Consider the following 16,903-nt stretch of genomic DNA (forward strand, 5'->3'; position numbering starts at 1 on the left):
TGAAAACTATTTGAAAAAATACTGACAGAAAACTTCCCTAACTTGATGAAAGAAACAGACATACAAGTCCAGGAAGCACAATAAGACTGACAGCTGATTTCTCAAAAGAAACTTTGCAGGCCAGAAAGGAGTGGCAAGAGATATTTAAAGTGATGAAAAGCAACGACCTACAACCAAGACTACTCTATCCTGCAAAGCTATCATTTAGAATCCATAGTCATATAGTTTCCCAGACAAGAAAAAGTTAAAGAAGTTCATCACCACCAAACCAGTATTATATGAAATGTTGAAGGGTCTTCTTAAAGGAGAAGAACAAAAATATGAACAATAAAATGGCAATTACTACATATCCATCAACAATTGAATCTACAAACAAAATGAGCAAACAGAACAGAAACAAACTCATAGATACAGAGAACTTTTTGTTGCTTGCCAAATGGGCAGAGGCTGGAGGGATGGGTGAAGAAGATGAAGGAATTAAGAAGTACAAATTGGTTGTTAAACTGATGAACCTCAAAGGGAAGGGGGAAGGGAGGGCAGGAAGAGATAAACCAAAGAACTTATCTGCATGTATACATAACCAATAGACACAGAAATACTGTGGAGAAGGCAGGAGCGGGGCAGGACTGGGGAGGGGGTCAATGGGAGAAAAAAGGGGGGATATCTGTAATACATTCAACAATAAAGTTTTTAAAAAAGGAAAAGAAAAAGTTGGGCCCGGTCGATGTGGCTCAGTGGTTGTGTCGACCCGTGCACCAAGAGGTCACCAGTTTGATTCCCAATCAGGGCACATGCCCAGGTTGTGGGCCAAATCCCCAGGGGGGGGGGGGGGGCGTGAAGGAAGCAGCCAATCGACGTTCTCTCTCATGGATGTTTCTTTCTCTCCCTCTTCCTTCCTCTCTCTCTAAAATTAAAAAAAAAAAAAATGTTTTTAAAGAAAAATAAATAAAAGATGACACAGCCCGATAGTGGCCCAGTTGGAACCCAGGTCTTCAAGCTTCTAGGTGAGGCTCTGGGACCAAAGCCATGACCAGGTGGGGCAGAGGAACAATGAGGTTGGGATGCGGTGCAGAGAACCCTGTGCTTATCGTCAAGGGACCTGGGATCAAGTTCAAACTTACCCCCTCCCCCACGCACAGACATTAGAGCTTTGGACATGTCACTCGGCTTCCTGGACTCAATGACCTCCTCTATAAAATGGGTGTTTAACTATTCCATGCCTTCCACAGGATCAAACAGGATCGAGATGGAACAATGCTCTGCACAGCATAGCTACAAGGTCAGGACTGGGACAGTCCAAGGCCCGGGCAGGCGATTCCTTTACCCCTCACTCTCCTGGAAGCCAGCCCTGCCCAGCCAGCCTCAGGTCACGCATTTCTCCGGAGCTTCCCATGGACCGGCAGAGCAGCCACCCAGGGGACAAGAGAGATTTCCACTGGGTTTTACAATACAGATGCATACATGGCAGGCCACCCTACTCCCCTCCCCCAGAAATCCAGGCGCAGCACCCCGTCAGAGGCCGTCATGGGACCATGGAGGAGGAAAGGGGGTGTGTGTGTGTGTTCCTGCCTACCTCTCCTGAATCCCCACCACCCTGGCTGAGAAGTCTGAGCACAGTGGCTTCATCCAGGGTGCACCAATACTTCTACAAAGAAGAGGCCAGAGGCCTTGGAGAGTGGGGAGGTGAGCGGGGCCTCCTGGGAACCACAGGCTTGCGACCATACACATCCACTTGTAGCAGGAGAAGCTGTCCTGGGCACCTCTGTTTCCTGAAGGCCTGCCACATAATGCCTGCCATCCACCCGGGAGACTTCCACAACCATCTACAGATACTGGGTGAAACATCATGCCCATTTACCACTGGGAGTAAGCCCCAGAAAAGAAAAGTAACCCGCTCAAGAGAGCGAAGCTGAGACTTGAATTCAGATCCCATATTTCCTCCCTAGGAGCATTTTAGGGGTTTGGTTCTCAAACTGTGCTGTATGTGCGAATGGCCAGGGGAGTTTTAAAAAGTGCAGATTCTCAGGTCTGGAGTACAGGTGAAGGATCTGCATTTCAACAAGTGCCCAAGTGATTGTGATAAAAAGCATTGCAGGCACACCCCACAGACCCAGGCGTGCGTGTGTGCACGCACACACACCTGCCACAGGCACACATGACAGCACAAGACAAAAGCAACCAGTAGAAGCTTGAGCTCTTTAGGTAGATGCTGGGTTTGGGATGCACTCCAGCTCCTTGGGTTATATGACTTTCAGTAAATCTCTTAACCTCTCTAAACCAGTTTCTTCATACACAAAATGAGGAAATGAAGAGAATCAACCCCATGGGGTTGTCTTTAGGATGCAAGAAATATGTGTAAAGCCCTGGACCTGGCATATAACAAACACTCAATAAACGGTGCTATGATCATTGCCAAATTCAGTTCAGTGTGCTAAATGCCTAAAGGAAGGAACAGAATGCCAGGCACCCAGGCACTGCAGTGAATAATTGAGCCAGTAAGAGATGCCTGCAGAGTTGTACTAAAACCAGTGGGTAGAAGTAACAGGGACACGGATTTCCGTTCCAAACAGGAAGAAATTTTTAACAAACTGGAGTTGCCCAAACATGAAGCCAGCTGCCTTGAGGACTGACTAAAGGATCCCAGCAAAAAATCACTAAAGGATCCCAGCAAAAAATGACTGGATGTACACCAGGTGGAGACACAACACCAGAGAAGGAAGGATGGGGAGGGGGTGGCCTGGATGATCTTGAAGGTGACTTTGGACCAGGTTCTGCATGTCAGCCCCTCTCCCTATCATGCTGGTTAATTAGTGCATTTGCATTTCCCTGATATTTACAATCTTTTTTTTTTAATCCTCACCCGAGGATATTTTTCCATTTATCTTCAGAGAGACTGGGAAGTGGGGAGAGAGAAACATCGACTACACATCAACTGGTTGCCTCCTTCAGGACCCCGAGCAGGACCGGGGATGAACCGAAACTGAGGCATGTACCCTTAACCGGAATCAAACCCAAGACTCCCCAGTCCGCGGGCCGATGTTCTAACCAGTGAGCGAACCAGCCAGGGCAATATTTACAATCTTTACCTTCAAGCATCCAAAAAGTATGGGGAGAGATCAATGGTAGACTAATACCTTCTAAATAGTTCATGACAAGGAGGAGGATGGAGGGGGCTATCTTAAATCTGAGACCTACAAACCCACTGGAATCATATGCCTTGGAGGGTATGTACATCTGTGCACTTTTCTCAGAAGGGTTGGTTGAGAGAGGCTGGTCCACACCAACTTTTGAGAGGAGGGGAATCTGAGGCACAGAGAGGCTGGAACCCTCAGACAGCAAGAGGGCCTAAGCTACAGGTTGTAGACTGGCAGCCCAAGGCTGTTGTCCTGTGAGCCAGGTGCCTTCCATGCCTTACCTCTCAAGGGTCTCACTAGATCCCCAGGAGTGGGACCTTTGAGCTCAGAAAGGTTATGGAACCTACCTAAGGACACACAGCTAGTGAGGGTGGGCTGAAGTTTGAACTCAGGTTCTCTGGGCTCCAGAGCTTGTATTTGATTTGGTTTTTAACTCTCAGGTGTATACTGCCTTAGGTCAAGAAAAAATAGAACTTTGGTTTTGACATTGAGGGAAAATAATGCTAAAGGTGATCATCCTCACAAGTAACAACCTACCTACTCATCCATCCTCAATCAAAATTAAATTCAAGTCAAAATTAATTTTCCCCCTAAACAGCAGAAGGAGGCCAGGGCAGAGGGTTGCAGTTTCCATAGGACTCAAGCCAGACAGCTCAAAAGAATGGACCATCCGGAAACCAGTAAACCAGAAATTCCCACCAGGCTGGGAATTGGGGCCTGGATTGTTTGGGTCCTTACACTCTGCTCAGCTTAAGGTGTTTTCATGGAGAGCAGGGTACGAAAAGACCTCACTTCAATGACCCCGCCCCCTGAAAATTGAAGAGTGGCTAGGATCGAACAAAACAACACCCAGAACTTGGGTGCCTTGGGAAGCCTGGCTCTGCTCAGCACCTGTAGGTATCCAATTATCAACTCTCAGAGTGAAGTTAAGGAGTGTCTGAAGTTTTGGGAGACCACTGAAAACGTTGGGGTTGAGAGGCTGGAGAACCACCCCTGAAATCCCTGGCCAGCTAGGGCCCCATCTAGGGGGAGCCTTCCTTGTAACACCAAGAGGGTTCTCTCCCAAGGACCCAGAGACAGAGGCAGGGCGCACAGGAAAGTTTCAAGGGTCAACCCACTGGGTAAAGATCCTTATAGCACAAGGGGCTGTAAGGTGGAAGAGGGGTGAATAAAGCAAAATCTCAGCCCACTCCTCTGCCCTGTATCCCCAAGTCTTCTATCAGGGCCTCCAGATGCTCTGGAACCCCGGATCCCTCTGGGATCCCTGCAAGCCCTTGGGCCCCCCTTCATCTTGATTGAGGGGCTCTAGCTCTTACCTCTACGTGCCAGCGGGGCCGCTGGGCGCTGCCATCCCAAAGGCGCCCGAGCCCGGCTTAGGGTTAGAGTCACGGGGTGCCGGGGTCGCAGGATCGCCAGGCAGCAGGAAAGTTTCCGTAGCGCCAGCCAGGCGGAGAGCTGCGGATCGCGCCAAGCAGGCGACGGACCTGCAGGAGCGCGCTCCAGCCGGCTCCGCGCCTCCGCCTGCGCCGCGGTGCTCCGGTTCCCGGGCTCCTCCGGCCACCGGCCCGCCCAGCCCGGCCAATCGCAGGCCCAGCCACCCGCAGCTCCTCCCGCCAGGCCGGCACCGAGCGGAGGCCGGGAGGGGAGGGGCGGGGGCGCACCTGTTAGACCAATCGACCCCACTGCTGCCACCCCGCCAGTCCGGACTGGGCAGGGCGGACCTCCTCATTCCCGGCACACGCCCCCTGTCCCCGCTTTGGCCCAAGATCTGGTCCGGGCCACACGCCCCCTTCCTCCCACCCTTCATCTAGGGCAGGCCACACTGCCCTCTGCTCCCCGGCGGGCCGGGCGGCGGGGTCTCAGCCAGTCCGCCAAGGCCCTCTGTGCGGCCCACTCCTTTACCGGGACCCCAGGATTTCAGAGACAAAACCCCGAGTACGCGACTGAGGAGTGGACCCGGACTCTGCTTTGAGCACCCGTCCACAACTCTACACGTCCACTCCCGCAAGGATCTTTGTGCGTCCGCTGATCCCTGAAACTTCGCTGTGGGCCCTGCCTTGATCTACCGCAGGGCCCAAGTTCCATGCTCAGTCCAGGGCTTTAGGGGAGAATGGGGGGTGGGGGACCCCCAGAGAAAGCAATTCTAACCCTCCCACCAACACACTCTCTCGAGGACCCCATCTGGGTTCGGGCAAACTTCTCCAGAATGCTTCCCATCCGCTTCGGGTCACAACAAATATTAAAGCTTGACGATTTCATTGTCCCATTTTCCAGATAGGAAGGCTGAGACCAAATGGAGCTAGATGAACACTTCTTGGACCCCGGTGGCAACACAGCAACTTTTTCAAACTAAGGCGAGTTTGCAGAGAGCGCCCGGCTCTTCTCCCCAGCCCTGTGCAGATGCCTGGGGTCTCCCCCCCACACACCCCTACCGACCCCCCTCCTGGCCTCGCCGCCCTGCAGACCTGGGTGGGGAAGGAGAAAAAGGCCCAGCAAGTGCCTGCGAAGAGGGAGGAGCGCGGCCGCAGCCGCCCGGCCTTACCTCGGCAGCAAAGCGTGTCCTCGCAGAGCGCGCCGGCGGGAGGCCCCAGCAGGGGCAGGGAGGCCCAGGCGAGCGCGCGGGAGGCCGCGCCGCCGGCTCCCATCCCGGACGGCCTCGGCCGCGCCTCGGCCCGCGGGCCTTCCACCCTCCGCAGCACCTGTGGGGACAGCGCTGTGCCGCGGACTCGGCCTCCGGGATGGGACCCGGGCCAGGCCCGGAGTGGGGGGCGTGCGGGGCTCCCCGGGCTCCTTGTACTGTCAGCGGCTCGGACTCCCAAAATCTCTGCCCGAGCTCCCGGCGGGCGCAAGACGCGCTGGGCAGGGCACTATTTTTAGCGATAGCTGCTCTCCCAGTTGGGCAGACAGAACCAGTTAATTCGGCCGCTGGGGAAGGGCCTGCACCTGGAGCTCCCCAGAACGGCAGCCACAGCTCTGCTGAAAGCTGATCCTTCGCATTCCTGCCTCTCGAGGCGGGAGGGCGGGAGGACGCCTCTAATTCCTGGGGGAAGCCAGCGTCCTCTCTGAAGGCAGCGCCTGGGCCCCAAGTGCACGCCCAGGATGGAGCTCTTTAAATTGACTCTGAAAACCGGCCGGACTTCCTCCTGCTGACCCCAGGCCTCAGACGACTTCCCATAAAATGCCCACCTAGGTCCCACGCTCCCTACTGGCCTCTAGCAATGAAAAAAGCCCCCCCCCCCAACCCCGCAGACATGAGGTCTGGGTCCCAGCACCGACAAGAGCTGCCCCACATACATCCCTCGGGAGCTACTTGTTGAAAGAAGGGCGGAAGGAGTGAAAATCCCGGACCTGAAGAGCGGGAGGGTCAAGTAGAGCCCAGGCTGTATGAGGTGGGTGTATAGGGCGGCTTTGACGTCCCACAGAACCCCTAATCCAACACCTTCTGGCTGTGTGACCCTGGCAGGTCGTCTCACCTCTGTGCCTTAGTGTCCTCTGCTGCATAAGGAAGTCTTATGAACCTAAGAGACAGCGTGAGGTCTTTGTAAACAAAAGCATGGCACGGATGTTCATATCATGCCTAGTGAGAGGGATGCGAAGATGGTAAGAGGTGGATCTGCTCTCAGGAAGCCACCAGCCCTGCTGACTCAAGGGAGGCGGTTCTAAGGGCCTAAAAAGGCACAATGAGACCATATGATATTAGCCCAAGGATAGATATGCAGGCCAGTGATAGAGGCTATGAAAACAGAACCATGCAAGTATGGAAACCTGATGCAGAGGTGGTGTTGCAGGTCACCAGGAAAAGCATAAAAACGGTGCTTTTATGGAGCGATTGGCTGTCCATATTGGGAAAATATGAGATGGAATCCCTACCTCAGTCCATGCATAAAAAGTCAGTTCCAAGTGGATCAAAGACTTAAATGCAGCCCTGGCCGCTTTGGCTCAGCGGTTAGAGCGTCGGCCTGCGGTCCAGAGAGACCCAGGTTTGGTTCCCGCTAAGGGCAGTACCTCGGTAGCAGTTTGTCCCCGGTCCTGGTTGGTCATGTGGGTGGCAACCACTCGATGTGTCCCTTTCACGTCGATGTTTCTCTCTCTCTCTCTCCCTCCCTCCCACTCTATCTGAACAAAATATAAAAAATATGTCCTCGGGTGAGGATAAAAAAAGACTTAAATGCAGCCCTGGCTGCTTTTGCTCAGTGGTTAGAGCATCTGCCTGCAGACCAAAGAGTCGTGAGTTTGATTCTAGTCAAGGGCATGTACTTCTGTTGCGGTTGGGTCCCCAGACCCGGTTGGGTTGTGTGGGAGGCAACCAATCCATGTGTCTCTCTCACATCATTTCTCTCTCTCTCTCTCTCTCTCTCTCTCTCTCTCTCTATTTATCTCTATCTCTCTCTCTTCCTCCCTTCCACTCCCCCTCCCACTCTATCTGAAGATAAATGGGAAAATATCCTCTAGTAAGGATTTAAAAAAAAAAAAAACTTAAATGCAGAAACCTTGTAATTGAAAGATTTCTTAAAGACTCTTGTATCTTTAAACACAAACCATTAAGAAAAAGATCAGCCCTGACTGGTTTGGCTCAGCGGTTAGAACATTGGCCTGCGGATCAAGACCTGGGTTCAACTCCAGCCAAGGGCATGTACCTGGGCACCGGTTGGGGTTGTGCGGGTGGCAACCAGACAATGTGAGAGGGACACATCAATGTTTCTCTCTCTCTCTCTCTCTCTCTCTTTCTCTCTCTCTCTCTCTCCTCCCACTCTGAAGATAAATGTAAAAATATCCTCAGGTGAGGATTTAAAAAAAACAAACAGATCAATACATTTAATTAAAGTATAAAACCCCTTTTATCAACAAGAAGATATTTGGAACACAATATCCAAAATATACAAAGATCAACTACAAATCAATTTCAAAAGAGACAAGAGAAAATTGGGCAAAATATATGATCAGGCAATTTGAAGAAGAGGAACATGAAGGGCCAATAAACATATGAAAATGTATTCAGTCTCACTTGTAATAAGGAAAATGCAAAATGCGACCCAGAAAGGTGCCATTTCCCACCTGTGAGACTGACAACCAGCGAAGGGGTCGGAACAGCACACACTGCTGGCGGGAGGAGAAAAAGGTACCACCACTCCGGAAAACAATTTGACAGCATTTAGACATGCCAAAGACATGGCTTCTGGGATAAACCTACAGAACCTCTTGCTCCCTGCAGCAGTGTTTATCCTTGTAAAGAATCTGAACAGCCTCAATGCCCATCAAAAGAAGAATGCATGAACACACTGTGGAGCTGTCAGAAATTCTATACTGCAATGAAAATGAATGACTAGCGCTCCTTATGAATCATAAGTGGAGGGATGGAGAGCAAGTTGCAGAAGATCAAATCGTATGATATCATTTATATAGATTTTTAAAATTTTCAGAACAAAACGAAACCATATATTCTAGGAGTGTACATATGTGGTAAAAGTATAAAGACATTCAGAGGAATAATAAATACACCACTCAGGGAAGAGTTTATCTCTGGGGGGAGAGAGATGTATGATAGATGATGGGAGGGGCCTCAGACATATTGGTAAGGCTTGATTTCTTGACCTGGATGCTAGTTACACAGGTGTTTTGTGTTTTGTTTCATTTTTTAAATCTTCATAACTTTTTTTAAGGGACAGAGCAAACATGATGAAAGTCTATATAAAATACAGTCTTGCTCTGAACTTCAGTTTCCTTGTTTTAATAATGTGGTCATCACATCTGTGAAGTGCTCAGTAAATCATAAGAACATGACTAGCCTGTTCCCCAGTCTCCACTGGGGCCCTTCACATGCTAGTCCCAGCCAGCTGAGACTCCCAAACCCAAGCACCACCATGCAGCCAGGTCTCCCAAGCTCCGCACCTGTCATGCCTTTGTACAAACCATCCACTCCTGGACTTCTTGTCCTCCCTGTCTCTGCTGGGCCAGGGCCTGCTTCTCCTATTAGGATCCAGCTGAGTCACTTCTGCCCATAAGAAGCCCCGGGGAGCTCTACATTGCCCCCCACCCCAGTCAGACAGTTCCCACAGCGCCTGCTCACCCCACTGTCCGTGCTCATAACCTTGTGGATTGTTGCACCCAGTTATGTCTCCCCCCTGAGCAGACTAAGCTTCTCTAGGTCACAAACCTTCTCTGGGGTACCACTGCCGCCCTACCACCTGCTATGGTTGGGCTTCAGGAAGGTTTGTTGAATGAAGAAAAGGGTGAATGGATGCAAATACTCAGAAACAAAAAGGATCATGCCAAACTCTCAAAAGGAAAGCAGTCCCACTATGCAGATCTTCACTGAGTGTTCTCGGGAGGAAGTGTGACTTTTGAGATCAGAGAGACCTGGGTTCACATCTGGGCTGGGCCGCTTGCCAGCTGCGTGACACGGGGCATGCCACAGCTTCCTCTGTACCTCAGTTTCTGTGTCTGCACGCATGCGGTAAACGTATAAAGAAATTCAGAAGAGTAATAAACACATCATTCAGGGATGAGTTTATCTCCGGGGTGAGAGAGAGATGATGGGAGGAGCCTGAAGGGAGGGGATGGTGGATGCAGGGTGTGACTGGGACTTATTACGAGGGGTTCGCGTGAAGATTCAATGAGGTAATAGAGACAAAACACATGGCCCCATTTTTGGAACAGGTAGTAATTATAGTAATTATGTGAATATTGGCCAAGAGGAAGATGTTTGTAGGGAAGGGTGGAGGGAACCCAACTGAGTTACTATGAAAGTGGGAGGCTGAAAAACGTGTCAGGGAGTGTTCTCCGGTTCTGAACAAAAACATGCACCTGGAGGCCAGCCCAGGAGGGAGGAGGGTTCAGAAGTGTGCTCCAAGTGGGTGCTGCCTCCTCCTGTCCTTTGCCCTCCCCCTGGGTGAGGGTCTGTGCAGCAGCTCAGAACCACAGACCTTCCTCCCTGTCTCCCCACGTCCACTCTGGCCCCCTTCCAATCTGTTCTCGCACATCGCCCAGGGATCCCAATCTGGACCCGTCTTTTCCTTGCCAGCTTCCATCTGTAGGGGCGACGGAGCCTGTGGCACCTTCCCCAGGGACATGTCTGAAGCGATTTACCAAATGCATCATCTGCACTCTATATGCAAAATCCACATATGTCCGCTTGTCGGGAGCTTCCATCAAGGCAACAGAGAGGATGGCAAATTGCTTATGGTCCAGACTCTAGAAGATGAATTGGCCAATGGTACATGTTTTACAAGCAAACAAATATGTAAAGTCTCCAGGGCTACAGGGCACTGGAAAAGAACAAGACTGTGCATTCCATGGGTTCGGAGAGATGCTCCGAACTAATGAGCAGATCTTCTGGTCCAGGTCACACTGGACAATGTACTATTACTCTGGTGACATGGACATTAGCCCCAGTTGGCTATTTGTCCCAAGCACATAGCCATGCAAAGCAGAGACCCCACCCAGCTTAAGGGCTGCCATCTGATTGCTCCTCAGAAAGGTCACCCATGACCTTCTTGTTGGTCACACCAAAGGACACCTTTCCATCTTCATCTCACCCAACCTCTTGGCTTTACTTCATCCCCCGGTTATTCTCTGATGTTTTCTGTCTCTCCACCCTCTCCCAGTTTTTCTCCTAGTTCTCTGGTCCTGTCCATGGCTCCCTCATTTTACCCCCCTGGGCTACAAAAGCTGGAGTTTGTGCCCAGCTGATGTGGCTCAGTGGTTGAGCATCAAGAGGTCGCTGGTTCAATTCTCGGTCAGGGCACATGCCCAAGTTATGGGCCTGATCCCCAATGGGGGCACACAGGAGGTGGCCCATTGATGTGCTCTCTCATCGATGTTTCTATCTCTCTTTCCCTCTCCCTTCCTATCTAAAAATCAATAAAGAAAAAAAAATAGCAAAAGCTGGAGTTTGAGATTGGCTGAGTCCCTCATAATCCTCCCAGGCTCTCCACTTCAACTGTATCCAGGCCTGTGGCTTCAACCACTGTCCTTACGCCGGTGAGTCCCAAATGTTTCTTTCCAGGCCGGTCCAGACACTGTCTGTCTCTTGCCTGGACTTCGGGGAGAACTGAGCTGGCTCCCAGCATCCACCTGGGCCCTCTCTCTGCTGGTCTCTGCCTATAGCTTCTCCTCATGAGGTTTGCACAGCACAGATTCAATCATATCACCCAGAGCCAGCTTGAAAGTTTTCCGTGGCTTCTTGTCCTCACGTGGCCTAGCAGGGCCTGCGCAGTCTGGCCCCAGCCCACCTCTCCAACCTGGCTTCTTGCCGTCTCCCCCTCCCTCTCTGCCTTCAACCACCCAGCCAGCTTACAGGTCCCCAGTTCAGCAATGCCTTTCCCCATCACACAGGCTGCACGCCAGGCTCCCCTTCCAGAACACGTTCCTCTGTCCCCTCGCTCCTTGGCCAGTTCACTTCTTCCCATGGCAGCTGAGGTGTCACGGCCTCAGGGAAGCCCTCTCTGGCCTTGCACACCACACACTCATGGCCCAAGTCACTCTTCTTCATGGCATTTATCACAGCTGGTGCCTGTGCCATTGTTGTGTGGTCGCTGGATCACTGTGTCGCCCTCCCGGGGCTGGACGTCCCTGAGCACAGCCATCATGCCCAGTGCAGTTCATTGTCACACCTCCTCCTACACACACCCACCCCAGGAAAGGCTTTGGCACCTAGTAGATGCTCAATGAATGTTTGTTGGATGAATGAGTGAATCCAAGTTTGCACACTTCCAATGCTGGGCTCTGTGTATCACACTGGACACTGTTAATTACCAGAAATGTCCACATGTGTGTAACACGTATGTGCACAAGCATGAGTGCTTTGCCACCTCCGAGGAGGTTCTGTCGTTAGGCGAGGAAACCGAGGCTCAGAGAGTTTAAGCAACCCGCAGACCTCTACACAGCATGTAACGGCAGAGCCTGTACCGCACGACTGTATTCACGCACATGACGTTTTATTGTTGTACAAAGTAACCAGTCACTCAACCTCTCCTTGGGGCGGTATGCCCTCACTTGATGATGGAAGAGAGATTCAAAACCACAGGAACCCAGGGCAGGAATGACAGCGTGGAGGGCCAGGGGAGGGAGCAGGGACACTCTGACCCAGCGTCCCTGTGGCCAGTGAGGATTACGAGAATAAGCAGTAGAAATGTACATACTCGCTTCTGGCTGAGAATTAAATACCCAGAGAGGATGCGGCTGGAGTCAGACACCGGGAAGGGAGGGAGGATCCAGTGACGGTGACCAGGAGGGTGGCTCTGTTCCCAGGCAGGCCTGTTTTGAGGGGCGCAGCCCTGCCCGAGTTTAATCAATCCGGGGCTTTGGCTCTGCCCCTGCAGTTTCTGGCCCACCCACCCCTGCTGTGCCTGGATTCCCCGAGTGCCTAAGTCAATGTCTCAACGTCCATGTCCACGGGGCCCCCTTCTGTGCTCGGGACACAGATAAATGGACAGTGAGCCGCTCACTTGTGCAGGGAAGAGGCCATCAACAACACTGCCTGTGTTCTGGCCCCATGTCCCCAAGGTGGGGGGTGCCTGTGGGGGTCCTGGTGCCAGCCTGGGCTGGAGGGCCAGAGTGTTGGCTCCAGGAAAGGCTTCCAAGGATGTGACCTCTGAGTGTCTTAAAGGAGAGAGAGAGAACTAACTTCGCCAGGCAGAAGCTTGGCAGTGTGAACCGGTCCAGCATGCTCAGGGATGCCAGTCCAAGAGCTGTGAGCGATGGGGCAGGAAGAAGAGGCAGGCTGGTCAGGAGGGGCCCCGAGTGCCATGCCCAGGAGCCGGGACTTCGGGGAGCTGCTGGGAGGCCTTCAGCGGGGGAGGGACAGTCAGTGCTTGAGTTTCACAAAAATCCCTTCACCTGGATGAGGAAGAGGGTGTAAAGGGTACAGACTGGAAGCTAGCAAGAGCACAATGGGAGGAGCAGGTGACTGGGGTGAGGCAGGAAGGACAGACAGCTCTACAGAGGGGCTCGGCCAGAAGGAAGACAAGAGATTGGGTAGTTGCCACAGCAGAATGTTTTGGGTCGGGGGTGCGGTGGATGCTGTGGTATTCAACCCAGATGCCCACTTCAAGAGGAGAGGACTCACTCCAGAGTGGGGAGGCTGCGGCAGCATGGCCCTCGGCTTCAGCCTTGCTGAAGAGAGCCGAGGCCCGAGGTGACTCTAGTGACACCCCCCCCACCCCCCCGCTGCCTCTGCCTCTGCGCCCTAGGGTGGCTGAGACCTGGGCTGAGACTGCAGGGCAGCTCCACCTCCCAGGGAACCTACCCTGTGACAGGGAGCTCGGAAGCACTTGCTTTGTGCCCCTGGTGGGACAGACCCCGGAGAGAGTGTGACTGCGGAGTTGACGGTGAGAGAGGTGAGCAGGACTCAAGGGAATGAATGCATGTTCATTACAAGTGTGTCCTGTGCAATATTTGGGACATACTTATACTAAAAATGTATCTGTTATTTACCTCATCACCTGACCTTCTCCCTGCCAGCTGCCCGCTAGTGTACTTCCCAGTGTCCATCTATCCTTCCCTCGCTCAAACACCGGCAGTGGCTCCCCATTGTCCAAACCCTCAACAGGTCATTTGAGAACCTCTACTGTCTGATCTTCAGCCACCCTCCCCACCCCATCGCCCATCTTCTAACATCCGCCTTTCATCTTCTGCCTCTGGGCTTTTTGCTCAGCTGTTTCCTCTGCCTACAATGCCCTCCCCTCTGTCCACTCTTCATCAAGCCTCCCAGGTCCCTCTGGGTGTATAGAAGCACCTTGGTTGCCTCATGGGCTGTCTCTAAAATGGGGATGATACTGCTTCTCTCAGTTGGTGAGGGGATGAAAAAGCGTGTTCAGAAAGCACCAGAAACACTGTCCAATACCGGTACACCCCGCCTGTGCCTAGATCAGTGCCTGGCACCCAGTGGGCACAAAATGAACTGAACTGACTCGACTCCAAGGTCCTGAGCTTTTATAGCTTCACTTGCTTCTTGCAATTACCATGCCCAACAGTGGAACTTAGACAAATTCAATTTCCTATATTAAGATGGTCTGAGAGCCCTGGCCGGTTTGGCTGAGCCGTTGGAGCATTGGCCCACGGACCAGAGAGTCCCAGGTTCGGTTCTGCTAGGGGCACGTACCAAAAACAAACAACAACAAAAGATGGTCTGAGAAGCCACTGTGATGGTCATTGCCTAACAGGAGTCTCTCCCAGTTGACAAAGGACCACCCCAGCTCCCCAGAAAGGGCTGTTTCGGAACCAAACACAGTGCCCAGCCTCTCCATCTGGAAGCAGGTAACACCCTGCACACACTTTTCTGTCTCCAGCCCTCCCAAACCCAGACCACAAAAGGTGATTTCTTAGAACCATTAGCATAATTACCCAGCTGCAACGCTCTAGAGAAGCGATTAGATGAGCCTGTGATTTTCGCACAGATATTCGTCTCAAGTAAGTCACCTGAAGTTCATCTGCCATCAGGATTCATGGCTGCATTCTGTAATCGTAGGGAATTATTTTGCTAATAACAGAGGTACCTTGATCTAATTTAGTTTTAATGCCAGGAGGTGCCCTCCCAGAATAATCATCTCCGGGGCCATTCCAATTTCCAGGTTTGTTACACATTCTGGAGAGAAGATTCAATTCAAGGAGGCTGAAGCTCCTTCTTTATCACCCAAAGGCATCTAGGGATGAAATGGAATCCTCCTCTGTGTTTACAGAAAAATGCAGGGAGAGGCCCAGCAATAGGGAGCTGGCGGCGGCGGGGTTAGGGGAGTCCCCCACAACTGGAAGACACCACTGATGAGTGAGGACTGGGCTAGGTTAGAATCACAAGCATTTCCTGGGAGAACCCTAATTTTCCTTCCATTTATTCATTATCTCATCCATTCTTTTTTTTTTCCTTTATTGATTTTTTTTTAGAGAGAGAGGAAGGGAGAGAAAGAGAGATAGAAACATTGATGAGAGAAAACATCGATTGGCCGCCTCCTGCATGCCCCCCACTGGGGATCAGGCCCACAGCCTGGGCATGTGTCCTGACCAGGAATCGAACCGGAGACCCTTGGTGTATGGGTCGATGCCCAACCAGAGCCACACTGGCTGGGCTCATTCGTTCTTTTATTCCACTTTGGGGCCTCTCCACAGCAAGACCTAATCTCTGCTGTTTTTTGAATGCAAATATTGGTAATGAACACTTATAGGAGCCCTGTTCTAAGCACTTTACACACATTAGCTCATTACACCCCATGAGGCAGGTGGGTGCTGTTGTGCCCACTTTATAGGAGGAGGAGCGGAGGCAGAGAGGTTAGGAAATGCTTCAAGTCACACAGCTAGTGAGGGGCAGAGCTGAGATGTGAGCCTCAGACCGCGAACTTCCTCGTGGTCACATACGAGGAAAACTGAACCCGCCACGGATTCTTCCTCCCCTACTCCGTGCTCCCATTTACCCTCTGCCACGGCTCTGGAATAGGGTGTTACTAGCCCCATTTTATTGAGAAAGACCCTGAGTCTCCAGAGGGGTTTCATTTGGCCAAGGGCAACACGGTGAGGAAATGGAGGGGTTGGGACCTGAACCCTGAGATTCTGCTTCTGTACCTAGCGCTGCCTTGGCCAACGCCGGGGAGTCTGTGGGGCTCTGTGCAGCCTTGGGGGCAGACGGGGCGAAACATAGAGAAACCAAGTGCACAGCGACCCACGGCGACCAGCCGCCAGCTCTGCTCTTCCCTTCCCCCACCCCTCACCCCACAAACCAAGTGTCCTGCTGCCTGTTCCCCAACAAAACCTACTTTCAGATCCCTGTTCACTCACTCATACGTTTATGTCTACACCATACAGGCCAGGAGGTCACCTGACTGCCGCTCCGCTCCTCTCCTGGCCTCGGTCTCCCCTCTGCTGGAGAAGGAGGTGCGCTAGACCAGAGCATCTAAACTGAGCCACAGAACCCTTGCTTCGGAGGTTGTTAGAAATTTCAGGCAAGTCCGACATTTACATCAGAGGAAAGCGAGCTGCTCTGGGCAGAGCCATGTTAGGAAAAGGACAGTCTCCCCTATTTGGCAACCTGTGGGCATCTCCGTGCCAGCCCAGGACTCCTCTGACACAGGTGGAAAACCAGTGGCCAAGGAATCTGGACGCCACAGATGCCCAGTGTGGGTAACTAAAAGCCCCCCTGGGACCTGCCCCCAGCAGCTGTCCTGCCTGGCGGTGGCATCAAGGGACAGATCTGCGAGGGGCCTGCCATCGAGGCCAGGCTGACACCTGCCTATGGGGGACTGAGAGGTGCCGGCGTCTCGTCACAGAGAAATGATACCTGCTTCTCCCAGCAGGCCGTGGGGTCAGTCTGTCCCGGCACAGTCCCCCGGGTCCAGAAGGACAGGCTACTCCCCATTTCCTTCCGCTTTTCCTTCACGGAATGCTCACTCGTCTCCAGTTCGCTGTGGGAAGCTTCCGGCTGCAGGGGAACCCGAGGACATGGGCGGTGCCCTGAGGACACAGACTTCCGCAGAGACACTCACTCACTGGGGCTGGGAAGGCTTCCTGGAGGCAGCGGTGACCACGGAGCACAGCGTAGGAGTAGGACTCAGCCCAGTTTAGGGGGATTGCAAGTGGGGAGGAGGCAGCGGTGCAGACTCAGAAGAGAGGGTGGAAACCACAGAGACCTAGTGAGGCACGGGTTCGAGGCGCTATCCTTCACTTGGTCTGGCTGAAATGTGGGGTGGAGGGACCATGGCAGGTCAGATGAGGTAAGTTCCTTGAAGGCTGTCCGAGGGCTGTGGACTTGATCCTGGGGCCATGGGAGCTAGTAAAGGTGTTAA

At 52.4% G+C, this 16,903-nt stretch overlaps 1 protein-coding gene across 4 annotated transcripts in view; it reads right to left on the reverse strand.

The window, feature by feature from the left end:
- Nucleotides 1-16,903, reverse strand: part of LOC118629895 (DAB2 interacting protein) — a 186,444-nt gene that overhangs the window by 158,365 nt on the left and 11,176 nt on the right. The window contains exon 1 of one of the 4 annotated variants that reach the window (XM_036261610.1): nucleotides 4,451-4,493. The exons of the other annotated variants lie outside the window; for them this stretch is intronic. The gene's annotated coding sequence lies outside the window, so the exon portion shown is untranslated. Of the gene's footprint in view, nucleotides 1-4,450; nucleotides 4,494-16,903 lie in introns of those variants that run through there. 4 annotated transcript variants of the gene reach the window in all.

The sequence above is a fragment of the Molossus molossus genome, unplaced genomic scaffold (genome assembly GCF_014108415.1).
Source record: "Molossus molossus isolate mMolMol1 unplaced genomic scaffold, mMolMol1.p scaffold_m16_p_14, whole genome shotgun sequence".
In the NCBI taxonomy this organism is placed as follows: Eukaryota; Metazoa; Chordata; class Mammalia; order Chiroptera; family Molossidae; genus Molossus; species Molossus molossus.